A 12,017-nucleotide genomic window follows, 5' to 3' on the forward strand; every position below is an offset into this window, starting at 1 on the left:
CTATCCTATCCTCATGACATTTTGTTCCTTAAGCAAAGTATTAATTTTGAAGGTTTAATTGGAGTTATTTTCTAACGAAAGTATTTTACCTGTTTTATAGGCACCTGCTCTCCACGACTCTCTTCTTCATTCTGTCCCTCTTACTTTTATGCTCTTTCTTCCTCTCTCTCTCTCTCTCTCTCTCTCTCTCTCTCTCTCTCTCTCTCACACACACACACACACACACACACACACACACACACACACACACACACGTTGAGAGCTGCAGACACTCAGACCCTGAGCTTTCTATGACTCCCTGCCTGCTGGAGTAAACAATTTGCTTTTGTTTGTGTGTGTCTTTTTCAAGACAGGGTTTCTTTGGAGCCTGACCTGGAACTAGCTCTTGTAGACCAGGCAGGCCTTGAGTTCACAAAGATGAACCTGCCTCTCCTCTGCCTCCAGAATGCTGGGGTTAAAGGCATGCACCACCACTGCCTGACTCAACAATTTGATTTTTTATGCTTGCAATGGCTCTGAGCACAGAACCCTCCTGAGTTCCTGATAACAAGGAAGTGGTTTCTGGTGGGCTTGCAGCTGAAAAATTATGAGAGTCAAGGCATGGCCACTAGTTAAGGAAAGCCCTATATAAGCTTCCTTAGAATGTAATAAAATTGGCTTTCTTGCTTCAAGAATGACCCGTATCTTTGTGTGTCCTTTACTCCCCAGAACCTTGTCCGACCGCAGATCCAGGTGGTGCAGACACCACACACACACATACACGCACACGCGTGCGCGCACACACACACACACACACATTTATATAGCTAGAAATAGGCCAGCATGGTATAGACAAACATGATTTTTGACATATCAGATGAACTGAACTCTAGGACTGAAATGCAGAATGGAGAGGATGAAGGAGGTGAACTTTCACACACCATCTTTCGAGGCCTCTTTGCTAGTCTCCACCTCTTCTAGGCAGTTCAGCTTGTCAGAGAATATATATCAATTCCTAAGTTTTATACAGCAATAATTTTCAATCTTTCTAATGTTGTGACCCTTTAATACAGTTCCTTGTGTTGTGGTATCTCCCAAACACAAATTATTCTCATTGCAACTTCATAACTGCAATTTTGCTGCTGTTTTGAATCATAATATAAACAATTTTTAGGACAGAGGTTTGTAGAAAGGGTTGAGACACACAAGATGAGAATCGCTGTTATATACGCTTGGACTTAGTGGACTTGGTCACTTTCAGGGTCTCTTGAAGAAGATTTTGAGTTGCTTGCTTCGTTAGCTTTAGGAGAGTTCCTGCACAATGGAATGTTTTGTCGACCTTTAGAATAATTTTTGCCTAATTGAGTTTCCCACCTGATTCAAAAATTTCTCATTAAAAAAAACTGCTTTACAAAATCACCACATTTTCAATATCCACATACCTATTGATTGACATCTAGGGTGATTCAGTTTTCTAGCTGTCATGTATAAAACAGCAAAAGAAAAAAAAAAGACATAGACAAGCATCTCTGTCTTACCTAATAATCTCTGATTTACCTAATCTCTGATTTAGTAATCTCTGATTTTAGTAATCTCTGATTTACCTAATATCCTTTAGGTAAATGCAGCAGTATAACTGCGTCATATGAAGGTTCTATTTTCTAGCTTATTGATAAACCTCAACAGAATGCCTACACCCATTTCTAATATCCCTAACAAAAAATCATGTTTATATTTTCCAAAATCTTCTTCAGAATTTGCTTTTGTTTTCTTGATGATAGCTATGAATGATAGGAAACCATAGAACAGTTTTGTTTAGCATTTCCTAGTTAGCCAAAGATGTTGAACACCTCTTTTTTATTTTTTAATAACTTTATATGTCTTGTTTACAATGCATTTATGTCATATCTAATTTTGAATTTCTCTCAAAATTTCCATTCCCAAGGCACATATTCCTCCAACTTCATGTCCTTCTCTATCTGTTTCTATTTTTATTTTACCTTATTTTTTCTTTTTTCTATTGTAAATAAATGTTTTTCCCTCAATATATTCTAATTGCAATATCTTCTTTACCAGCTCCTCTGATATTACTACCACCACCTTCAGTCCTATCAGAATCTGCACACTTTGTGTCTGTCATTAGAAAATAACAAATCACCTAAAGAATGATAATAAAATAAAACAAAAATAAATTTCTTTGAACAAGATTTCATCCTATAATAACCAGGATCAATAAAACAAATGACACCTTAAGTTGGTAATGGTGTGGAGTAAGCAGAACACCCACACATTCTTGGTATGAGTGAATAAATCGACAGCCATATGGATATCAGTGTGTTGGTACCTCAGGAAAATGGGAATTAATTTGCCTCAAGACGAAACAATAGCACTTTTGGGCTCATATCCAAATGACACTTTATACTACTACAGAAATACTTGTTCAAACACGTTCATTGCTACTAAATTCTTTATAGCCAGCCTTTGGAAACAGCCTAGATGTCATCAACTGATCACCAGACAGGAAATGTGGTATATTTGTGCAATAGAGTATTACTCTACCATTAAAAATAAAATAAAGAAATGTGCAGATAAATGGATGAAGTGAGGAAAATTATCCCAGTGGGGTGACCAAGACCCAGAAAGACAAATGTGGTATATTTTCACTTATGTGGATATTAGCTGTTAGCTCTTCAATGCGTAAGCTAGAATCCAGATGTTAAGTATAACCTAAGGAAATAGTTGGGGAGTAATGTGGGATGAATTCCCCTATGTATGCTGTGAATATCATTGGTTAATAAAGAAAATGCTCTGGGCCAATAACAGAGCTATAGGGGAACAGAGCTACATGGGGAAAACCAAAAGAAATTCTGGGAGAAAGGAGGCAGAGTCAGAGAGAAGCCATGTAGCCTGCCAGAGAAAGACACGGGAAATTTTGCCAGGAAACCACAGCCACGTGGTGATGTACAGAACAGTAGAAATGGGTTAAATATGTATGAGTTAGCCAATAAGATGCTAGAGCTAATGAGTCAAGCAGTGATTTAATTAATACAGTTTCCATGTGATTATTTCAGGGCTAAGCGGCTGGGAACCAACAAACAGCCTTCTCTCACAGGGGAGGAATTTATCTTTCTAGAAAAACGGAATAGGATAGATAGATAATTTTTTAAATCGCCAAGTAGTTCAATTAATGTTGCCCACATATTGTGTGAAATCATTAAAGTATCAAAAGCCAGTCATGACCCACACCTCTGAAGAAAACCTACTCCCCTCTCTCAGCACCCATCAACTTATCAAGACCTCCTCAGCTGGGAATAAAGCACAATGATTCTCTTCCTCTGGCCGTTCTGGAATTCTGACTACCTTCATCTTATGCAGGTCTTGTACAGGTAAGCAGACATGTTGTAAATTAATTTGTGTGACAACTTCACCCATGCTCAGAAAACATCAACTTACAGCAATCCTGAAACCTACATTAAGTTTTTTATTAGTAATTTGTATTAACTACCTGGAGAACTCTTTATTTTTAACTGAAAATTGATTTTCCCATATAATATATTCTGTTTATGATTTCCCCTAACTCAACACCACCCAGATAGTCCTTACATCCCACTGACTCTTATCTTTATCCCCCAATAGTAGAAAACAAAATACATATAAAAAACAATAAAATAGTTCTTGGTTCAGGTTCTTCATCCATTGTTTTTCTTATTTATATTTTCTTCTTTGTTTTTCTGTAGTTTAAGGTTTTGTTTTGTTTAGCTTTGAAAGTTAAAACATTTTGTTGATTTTTATGTAATTTTCATTGAATCTATAGAGTTTTTTTTATCTTAGCAAAATGAACATTTTAACAATATTGATTCATAGCCAGGCAATGGAGGCGCAAACCTTTAATCCCAGCACTTGGGAGGCAAAGGCAGGTAGGTCTTTGTAAACCAAAGTCAGCCTGGTCTACAAGAGTTAGTTCCAGGATAGGCTCTAAAGCTACAGAGAAACCCTGTCTCAAAACACAAACAAACAAACACACATACAAAAAAAAAACCCAAAAAACAAATAACCAATATTGATTTTTCTGGTATATGCACTTGGAAAATCTTTCCATATTGTAATATTTTCAATTCCTTATTTGAGTGTTTTAAAGTTTTTATTATAGTTATCCTTTGCTTCCTTGGTTAGGTTGATTCAATGTTATCTTTAGCTTATTTTTAGGGAATTATTAGTAAAATGTTTTTCATAAGGTTTTCTTCAGCATGCTATTGATTGTTATATAAGAAAGCTACACATTTTTATTTGTTACTTTATATCTTGCTGCTCTTTTAAGATGTTGATCAGTTGTAGAAGTTCCAACATCATTGTTTTCCTGGGAAAAAGAATAATCTCTTTAATATTTTTTAAAAACAACATTGGCAAATTTTTGTTGACAATTTTTCATTTATATTCATCAGAGAGATTATTTTGTACTTTTGTATTTGTCTGTTAGGTCTTTATCTAATTTTGCTATCTAATAATTCTGGAATTGAGATGAAGAATTAGATTACATTTGTTCATTTCTAAATTTAGGGTATATTCCTCTGTCCTTGAACTTCAGTCAGGAGGAGTTGGTTGCTATTCTCTTTATGTTCACTGAATATTTCATTTATATTTTCCATAAACTCACTGAATTATTTACTTACTTATTATTTAATTATATACTTACTATGATCATTCTTTTAGACTCTGCATCCTGAGGTTCACATAGATAAATCTAATCAAAATTTCTGTAGGACTTTTGCTTAATTTGGTAGGAGTGGCACATTGTCTTGTTCTTATACATTGTTTGTGGTTTTGTGATATGACTGAGCATATGGTTCTGTATGACTGAGATTCCAGCATTCCTCTGTTGAGTGAAAGTTTGGTACTCTTTTGTTGTTGTCCAAACATTGTTGTTTTCTAACCAAATATGAATAAATAATTGATAGATCTATCCTTTAGGTATTTAGTGTTAATTTTTTATTAGAGAAACATGTGATGATTTCCACTTAGGAGTGACCAATAAAATATGCAAAGATGACTCCTAGTAGTACCTAATGGGGTTGGTGTACCAGCTGCTGTATCTGAACTAAGCCTGGGAATATGAGAATGGCCCCAGTGGTCAGGTATTCTGAAAACTTACCTAGCTGAAGTAAAGCTCAGTTCCTGTAACCTCACGTGGGTCTGGGTGTGGAAGTGACTCAGTAAGATGAAATTTTAGTGTCCTCATCAAGATAGAATGGTACACAAGATTTGTGACCCTATCTAAGTGAACAAGGGAACTAAATTCAAAAGTACTTCCTTCATAAAGAAATCTGACTTTTATTCTGTAACATTATCAAAAGCCTATGTGTCATTACTCTATTTAGAAATTTAGACAGAAAACTAATATTAATCTCCTTGTGTAGGATATTTCATTTCCAATTGTGTGATGTATGAAGTAGAGTTATTATTTTCTAGATGAAGCTTGCGCCTCCCTTATACTTTTTGTTCTTATTATAGGGAGAACAATAGTGTAGAATATACCCTTAGGATGCCATATTGATAAACGTGGTCCTTGAAGAATTCTTCAAAAGTTCTGGTTTGGATTCTTTTTTTTTTCCAGAGTCTTGCTCTTTTTCCACAATATTGGTGGTCTGATCTGAAATCTAGTGTTAGTCTTTGATGTTCCCATGTCTCCAAATTAATACTGATTTTAGTCATTATTCGTTCATTTCTTCTTATCACTGAACATAAAATATAGAGACTCAACCTGTCTCAATGGACGATCACATGTTACTTAGTGACAAAATTCTTTGGGGTGGAATATTATGATCAATAGAATTTTAGCTTTGAGACTTACACAGCTTTGGTATGAATATATTCATTTTATAAACATTTAATGAAAAAATATAATAAGGATTTTATTACAAAATTATCCATTATGATCAAGTAGGCTTCATCCCAAGATGCAGGGCTGGTTCAACATACGCAAATCTATCAATGTAATCCATCATATAAATAAACTGAAAGAAAAAACCATATGATCATTTCATTAGATGCTGAAAAGGCATTTGACAAAATTCAACACCACTTTATGATAAAGGTGTTGGCGAGATTGGGAATACAAGGATCATACATAAATATAATAAAAGCTATTTATAGTAAGCCGACAGCTAACATCAAATTGAATGGAGAGAAACTCAAAGCCATTCCACTAAAATCAGGAAAACAACAAGGCTATCCACTCTCACCATACCTCTTCAATATAGTGCTTGCAGTTCTATCAATAGCAATAGGACAACATAAGGGGATCAAGGGAATTCTAATTGGAAAGGAAAAAGTTAAACTTTCATTATTTGCAGACGATATGATAGCATACATAAGCGACCAAAAAAACTCTACCAAAGACTTCCTACAGCTGATAAACACCTTTAGTAATTTGGCAGGGTACAAGATCAATTCCAAAAAATCAGTTGCCCTCCTATACACAAAGGATAAAGAAGCAGGGAGGAAAATCAAAGAAAATTCACCTTTCACGATAGCCACAAATAGCATAAAATATCTTGGGGTTACTCTAACCAAGGAAGTGAAAGACCTATTTGACAAGAACTTTAAGTCTGTGAAGAAAGAAGTCGAGGAAGATACCAGGAAATGGAAAGATCTCCCTTGCTCTTGGATTGGGAGAATTAAGATAGTAAAAAAGGCAATTCTACTAAAAGCAATCTATAGATTCAATGCAATTTTAATTCCCCATCAAAATCCCATCAAACTTCTTCATAGACCTTGAGAGAACAATAATCAACTTTATATGGAAAAAAAAACCCAGGATAGCCAAAACAATCTTATATAATAAAGGAACGTCTGGAAGCATTACCATCCCTGACTTCAAACTCTATTACAGAGCTACAGTATTGCAAACAGCTTGGTATTGGCATAAGAACAGAGAAGTCAACCTATGGAATTGAATAGAAGACCCAGATATTAACCCACAAACCTATAAACACCTGATTTTCGACAAGGGAGCTAAAGGTATACAATGGAAGAAGGATAGCATCTTTAACAAATGGTGCTGGCATAATTGGATGTCAACCTGTAGAAGAATGAAAGTAGATCCATATCTATTACCATTCTCAAAACTCAAGTCCAAATGGATTAAAGACCTCAACATTAATCTGTTCCCTTTGAACCTGATAGAAGAGAAAGTGGGAAGTTGTCTACAAGACATAGGAACAGGAGACCACTTCCTAGGTAGAACCCCAATAGCACAGACAATAAGAGAATCAATGAATAAATGGGATCAACTGAAACTGAGAAGCTTCTGTAAAGCAAAGGACACTGTCAGTAAGACAAAAAGGCTACCTTCGGACTGGGAGAAGATCTTCACCAACCCCTCATCAGACAAAGGTCTGATCTCCAAAATACACAAAGAACTCAAGAAACTAGACTCTAAAACTCTAATTAACCCAATTAAAAAATGGGGTACTGAACTGAACAGAAAATTCTCAACAGAAGAACTTCGAATGGCCAAAAAACACTTAAGTTCATGCTCAACATCCTCAGCGATCAGGGAAATGAAAATCAAAACCACTTTGAGATACCATCTTACACCTTTCAGAATAGCTAAACTCAAAAACACCAATGATAGCCTATGCTGGAGAGGATGTGGAGTGAGGGAAACACTTATCATTGTTGGTGGGAATGCAAAATTGTGCAGCCACTGTGGATATCAGTGTGGCGTTTTTTCAGGAAACTGGGAGTCAACCTCCCTCAGGACCCAACAGTTCCACTCTTGGGAATATACCCAAGAGAGGCCCTATCATACTACAAAATCATTTGTTCAACTATGTTCATTGCAGCACTATTTGTAATAGCCAGAACTTGGAAACAACCTACGTGCCCCTCAATAGAAGAATAGTTTAAACAGGTGTGGAACATATACACATTAGAGTTTTACTCAGCAGTAAAAAACAATGACATCTTGAATTTTGCATGCAAATGGATGGACATAGTAAACGCTTTACTGAGTGAGGTAACCCAGATCCCAAAAGAAGAATATGGTATATATTCACTCATAAGTGGATTCTAGCCATAGTTAAAGGTCTTTGAGCCTATAATTCGTGATCCTAGAAAAGCTAAATAAGGTGAACCTGAAAAAAATCATAAAGTTATCCTCCTGGATATTGGAAGTAGACAGGATTGCCAGGCTAAACTAGGTGCACGGGGGGTGGGGGGTGGAAGTAAGGGGAGATGGTTAGAGAGAAGGGAGAAGGGGAGAATGGGGTATAGCTTAGGGGAATGGTATGGGAGGGAGGGAGGAAGGATGGATATGGGAGCAGGGAAGTATATATCTCAACTAAGGGAGCCATTTTAGGGTTTGCAAGAGACTTGATTCTAGAGGCGTTCCCAGATCCAAAGAGAGGTCCCCAGGTTTTTACATGGGCAGCAGAGGAGAGGGTGCCTGAACTGGCCTTGCCCCATAACCATACTGATGAATATTTTGCGTATCACCACAGAACCTTCATCTGGCGATGGATAGAGATAGAGAGAGAGACACACATTGGAACACTGGACTTAACTCCGTAGGTCCAAATGAGAAGCAGAAGGAGGGAGAATGTGAGCAAGGAAGTCAGGATCAGAGGGAACCTTATCCGACGATGGATGAAGATTGAGACAGAGACCCACATTGGAGCACTTGACTGATCCCCCAAGGTTCAAATGAGGAGCAGAAGGAGGGAGAACATGAACAAAAAAGTCAGGACCGCGAGGGGTGCGTTCACCCACTGATACAAGGGGACTGATCTAATGAGAGCTCACCAAGGCCAGCTGGACTGGGACTGAACGAGCATGTGATCATATTGTATTCTCTGAATGTGGCTGACATGGGGGCTGTCTGAGAAGCCATTGATAATGGCACTGGGACTTGTTTCCTCTGCATGGACTGGCTTTTTGGGATCCTATTCTGTTTGGATGCTCACCTTCCTAGACCTGGGGGTAGGGGGAAGGAACTTGAACTTCCCACAGGGCAGGAAACCCTGACTGCTCTTAGGACTGGAGAGGGAGGAGGAGAGGGAGTGGGTGGAGTGGGAAGGTATTGGTAGGAGGGGAGGAAGTGGAAATTTTATAAATTAATAAATCAAAGCAAAACAAAAACAAACAAAAAGAAAAAAAAGCTCTTGGCAAATTTGTTGGTATCTGATATTTGATTTATATTCTTTTAATCATTTCTATACATTTTAGCAATCATAAAAATCAGTTAAAATTATGATTCATGAATAATGAACATATTTTTGCTAAGCATCCACATAATGGAAATGAATATTATTTTTAGCTAAGTTGTTGTATTACCAACCAAGTGTCAGGAATCAGGTGTTGGCGTGAAAACTTGATATATCAAGGCTGAGAAGCAACCAGGTGACCTTCCTTTATGACCAGTGACCCAGTATCTAGCCATGTTTTCTGAACCAAAAAAACAAACAAACAAAGAAAAAATATCATTACTCCAAGTCCCTCCCTATTTATTCCTGTGCATCTCTCTATCTTTATTCCTGACTCTTCTGCACTCTCTATGGCTATTTCCTATTATGTAGTTGCTGGCTGTCCCTGATTCAAGTTTGATTTTATAGACACAGTCTTGGGGTTTCACAGTGCAATAAATATCAGGCAACAAATGTGTACACCACACACACACACACACACACACACACACACTACACATATACAAACACGCACACACATCCAATACCTATGAACTTCTGTACTCATATTCATATATACATAACCTTGTAGTTCCCAAATTCCACTATTGGCTTAGCCATTGACATAGACACTGTGTACATTCAGTTACCTACTTTGTGAGAATATAAGTAGTCTTGGATCAGAAAATTTAAGACAATATGATATTGTGTTATAAAAAATTTCTTAGGCAATTATCTCCCATCAAGAGGTAAGAAGTAGATGATAATAAAATGCTCAGGGATTATGAGCATCATCACGTTTCCCATTCCAAAACTATTAGACAGGCTTTCATCTCCTGAGGGCATGTCTCACTTAAAGAAGTCATGGTGAGCAGACAGATCAAAATTAGAGTTCAGTTAATTAGATGGCACCAATTTGAATTACAAAAGAGCATAATTTGAGGAAAATGGGAATAGAAAGGGAATAGACGAAAAATGTTTTACCCCACTAAAAGAAAATATGTTATCTGAAAAAATACTTTCTGAAAGAAAATACAAAATTGGAATGTGAGTGAATAAAAATTTTATAAAATTTAAAAGCCTTTTAAAGTTATAATGATGAACAACTTGGCTGTCTTCCAATAAGAAAGCAAATGATACACGAGAATAGATATAGAAGAAAAAGGCTTTTTTATAGTATCTCTTAGCATAGGTCAGGATAAGCAGAATAAGTCAGGGAAACGAGTAAATCTAACAGTCAAAGAAAGAGTGTTAGTACTCACATACAAGTGTCTTACTCTGCCATCATCACAGAAATTTAGTCTCACAGAAGATGAAACCAAACACAGAGAGCCACCAATGGACAATGTCCAGAGAGCAAAAACTTTGGAGCATTCAATCCTAAGAGGGATGTCTCCATGATACTCCTTCTCTAAGCATTCAGGGAGCTCTGAAGAAAAGGAGGCAGAAAGAATGTAAAGTCAGAGGGAGTGGAGCCCACCAAGGAAGTAAGTCTTTTAAATAAGCAGGACCAACAGACATATTAAGTTACAGGAAATAGAGCAACATGCCCTGGATATAAAGTGCTAAGTCAGATGGGGTCCCTGTACGGAGCGGTGAAGTGAACACAAGTCCGCACCTCTGACAAGAAGTCATAAGCACTGACAAAAGAATGATAATTTTACCAATAGAATCTTCGTATACAAACCACACGTAAGTGCAGGTTTCATGCTCCATAATAGATGGCCACCAAGAAATGAACTCAATGGCCTTATTGGTAGATTTTCTCTCATAATGCTTTGTCAGGGTAGTCTTTTGTTTTATGTTTTATTTCCTTTTTTTCTTTTTTGCTTTCATGACTTGTAGGTTGGTTGTCCATCTAGTGTGATCACTGGTTTTGGGTTTTTATGAGATTCATGTGTATAGATTTATGTGCTTCTTTGACTCATTTGTTTCTGTTTATTTTTTCCTTCTCTTTTTTTCTTTCTTTATTTTATTAACACTTTTTCATTTATTTTACATATGGAACTCAGTTTCCCCTCTCTCCTCTCCTCCTCTTCCCTCATGTACCACTCATATCAGCCCCCTCCTCATACACTCCTCCTTCTCCATTCAACAACCGGCAGGCCTCCCATGGGCTTGTACAAAGTATGGCACATCATGTTGAGGAAGGACCTAGCTCCTCTCCCTTGCATCTATGCTGAGCAAGGTAATCCAGCAAGTAGAACAGGTTCAAAAAAGCCAGCAAAGCTCCAGGGACTGCTCGTAATCTCACTGCTATGAGTATTACAGGCAGACCAAGATATAAAGCTGTCATACAAATGCTGAAAGCCTAGGTCTATGCCATGCAGTTTCAGTAAATGATTGTGCAGAGTCTATGGCCTCTGACAAGCTCAGGTCTGCAGTCTCTCTGGGTTCTCTGGTCATGACCTTGACCCACCTTCTAGTACAATTCCTCCTCCCTCCTCAGGAGGACTCCCAGAGCTCTGTCCAGTGCTTGACTGTGGATCTCTGCATCTGCTTTTGTTAGTTACTAGATAAAAGCCCTCTGATGACAAAGTCGTTACCAATCATATTACAGTAAGTAGATGACCAGGTCAGGCACCCTCTCCACTATTTCTAGGAGTCTTAACTTGGGTCATCCTTGTGGATTCTTGAAAGTTACCTGGCACCAGATTTCTCCCTAACCTGAATTCACCACAGCAAGATATCTCTTTCTTTATTCTCCCCCTATGTCCCGCCCCTGACGCACCTCCTACTCTCAACTAGCCCCCAAATTTACATCCCCCCCATACCCCCTGCTGCAGGAGCTCCTTCCACTCCTTCAGCCAATAGCCAATTGGGGCGTGGTTTCTCTCTCTTTTAAAAACCAGCGGC

The sequence above is a fragment of the Myodes glareolus genome, chromosome 2 (genome assembly GCF_982192425.1).
Source record: "Myodes glareolus chromosome 2, mMyoGla1.1, whole genome shotgun sequence".
NCBI lineage: Eukaryota > Metazoa > Chordata > Mammalia > Rodentia > Cricetidae > Myodes > Myodes glareolus.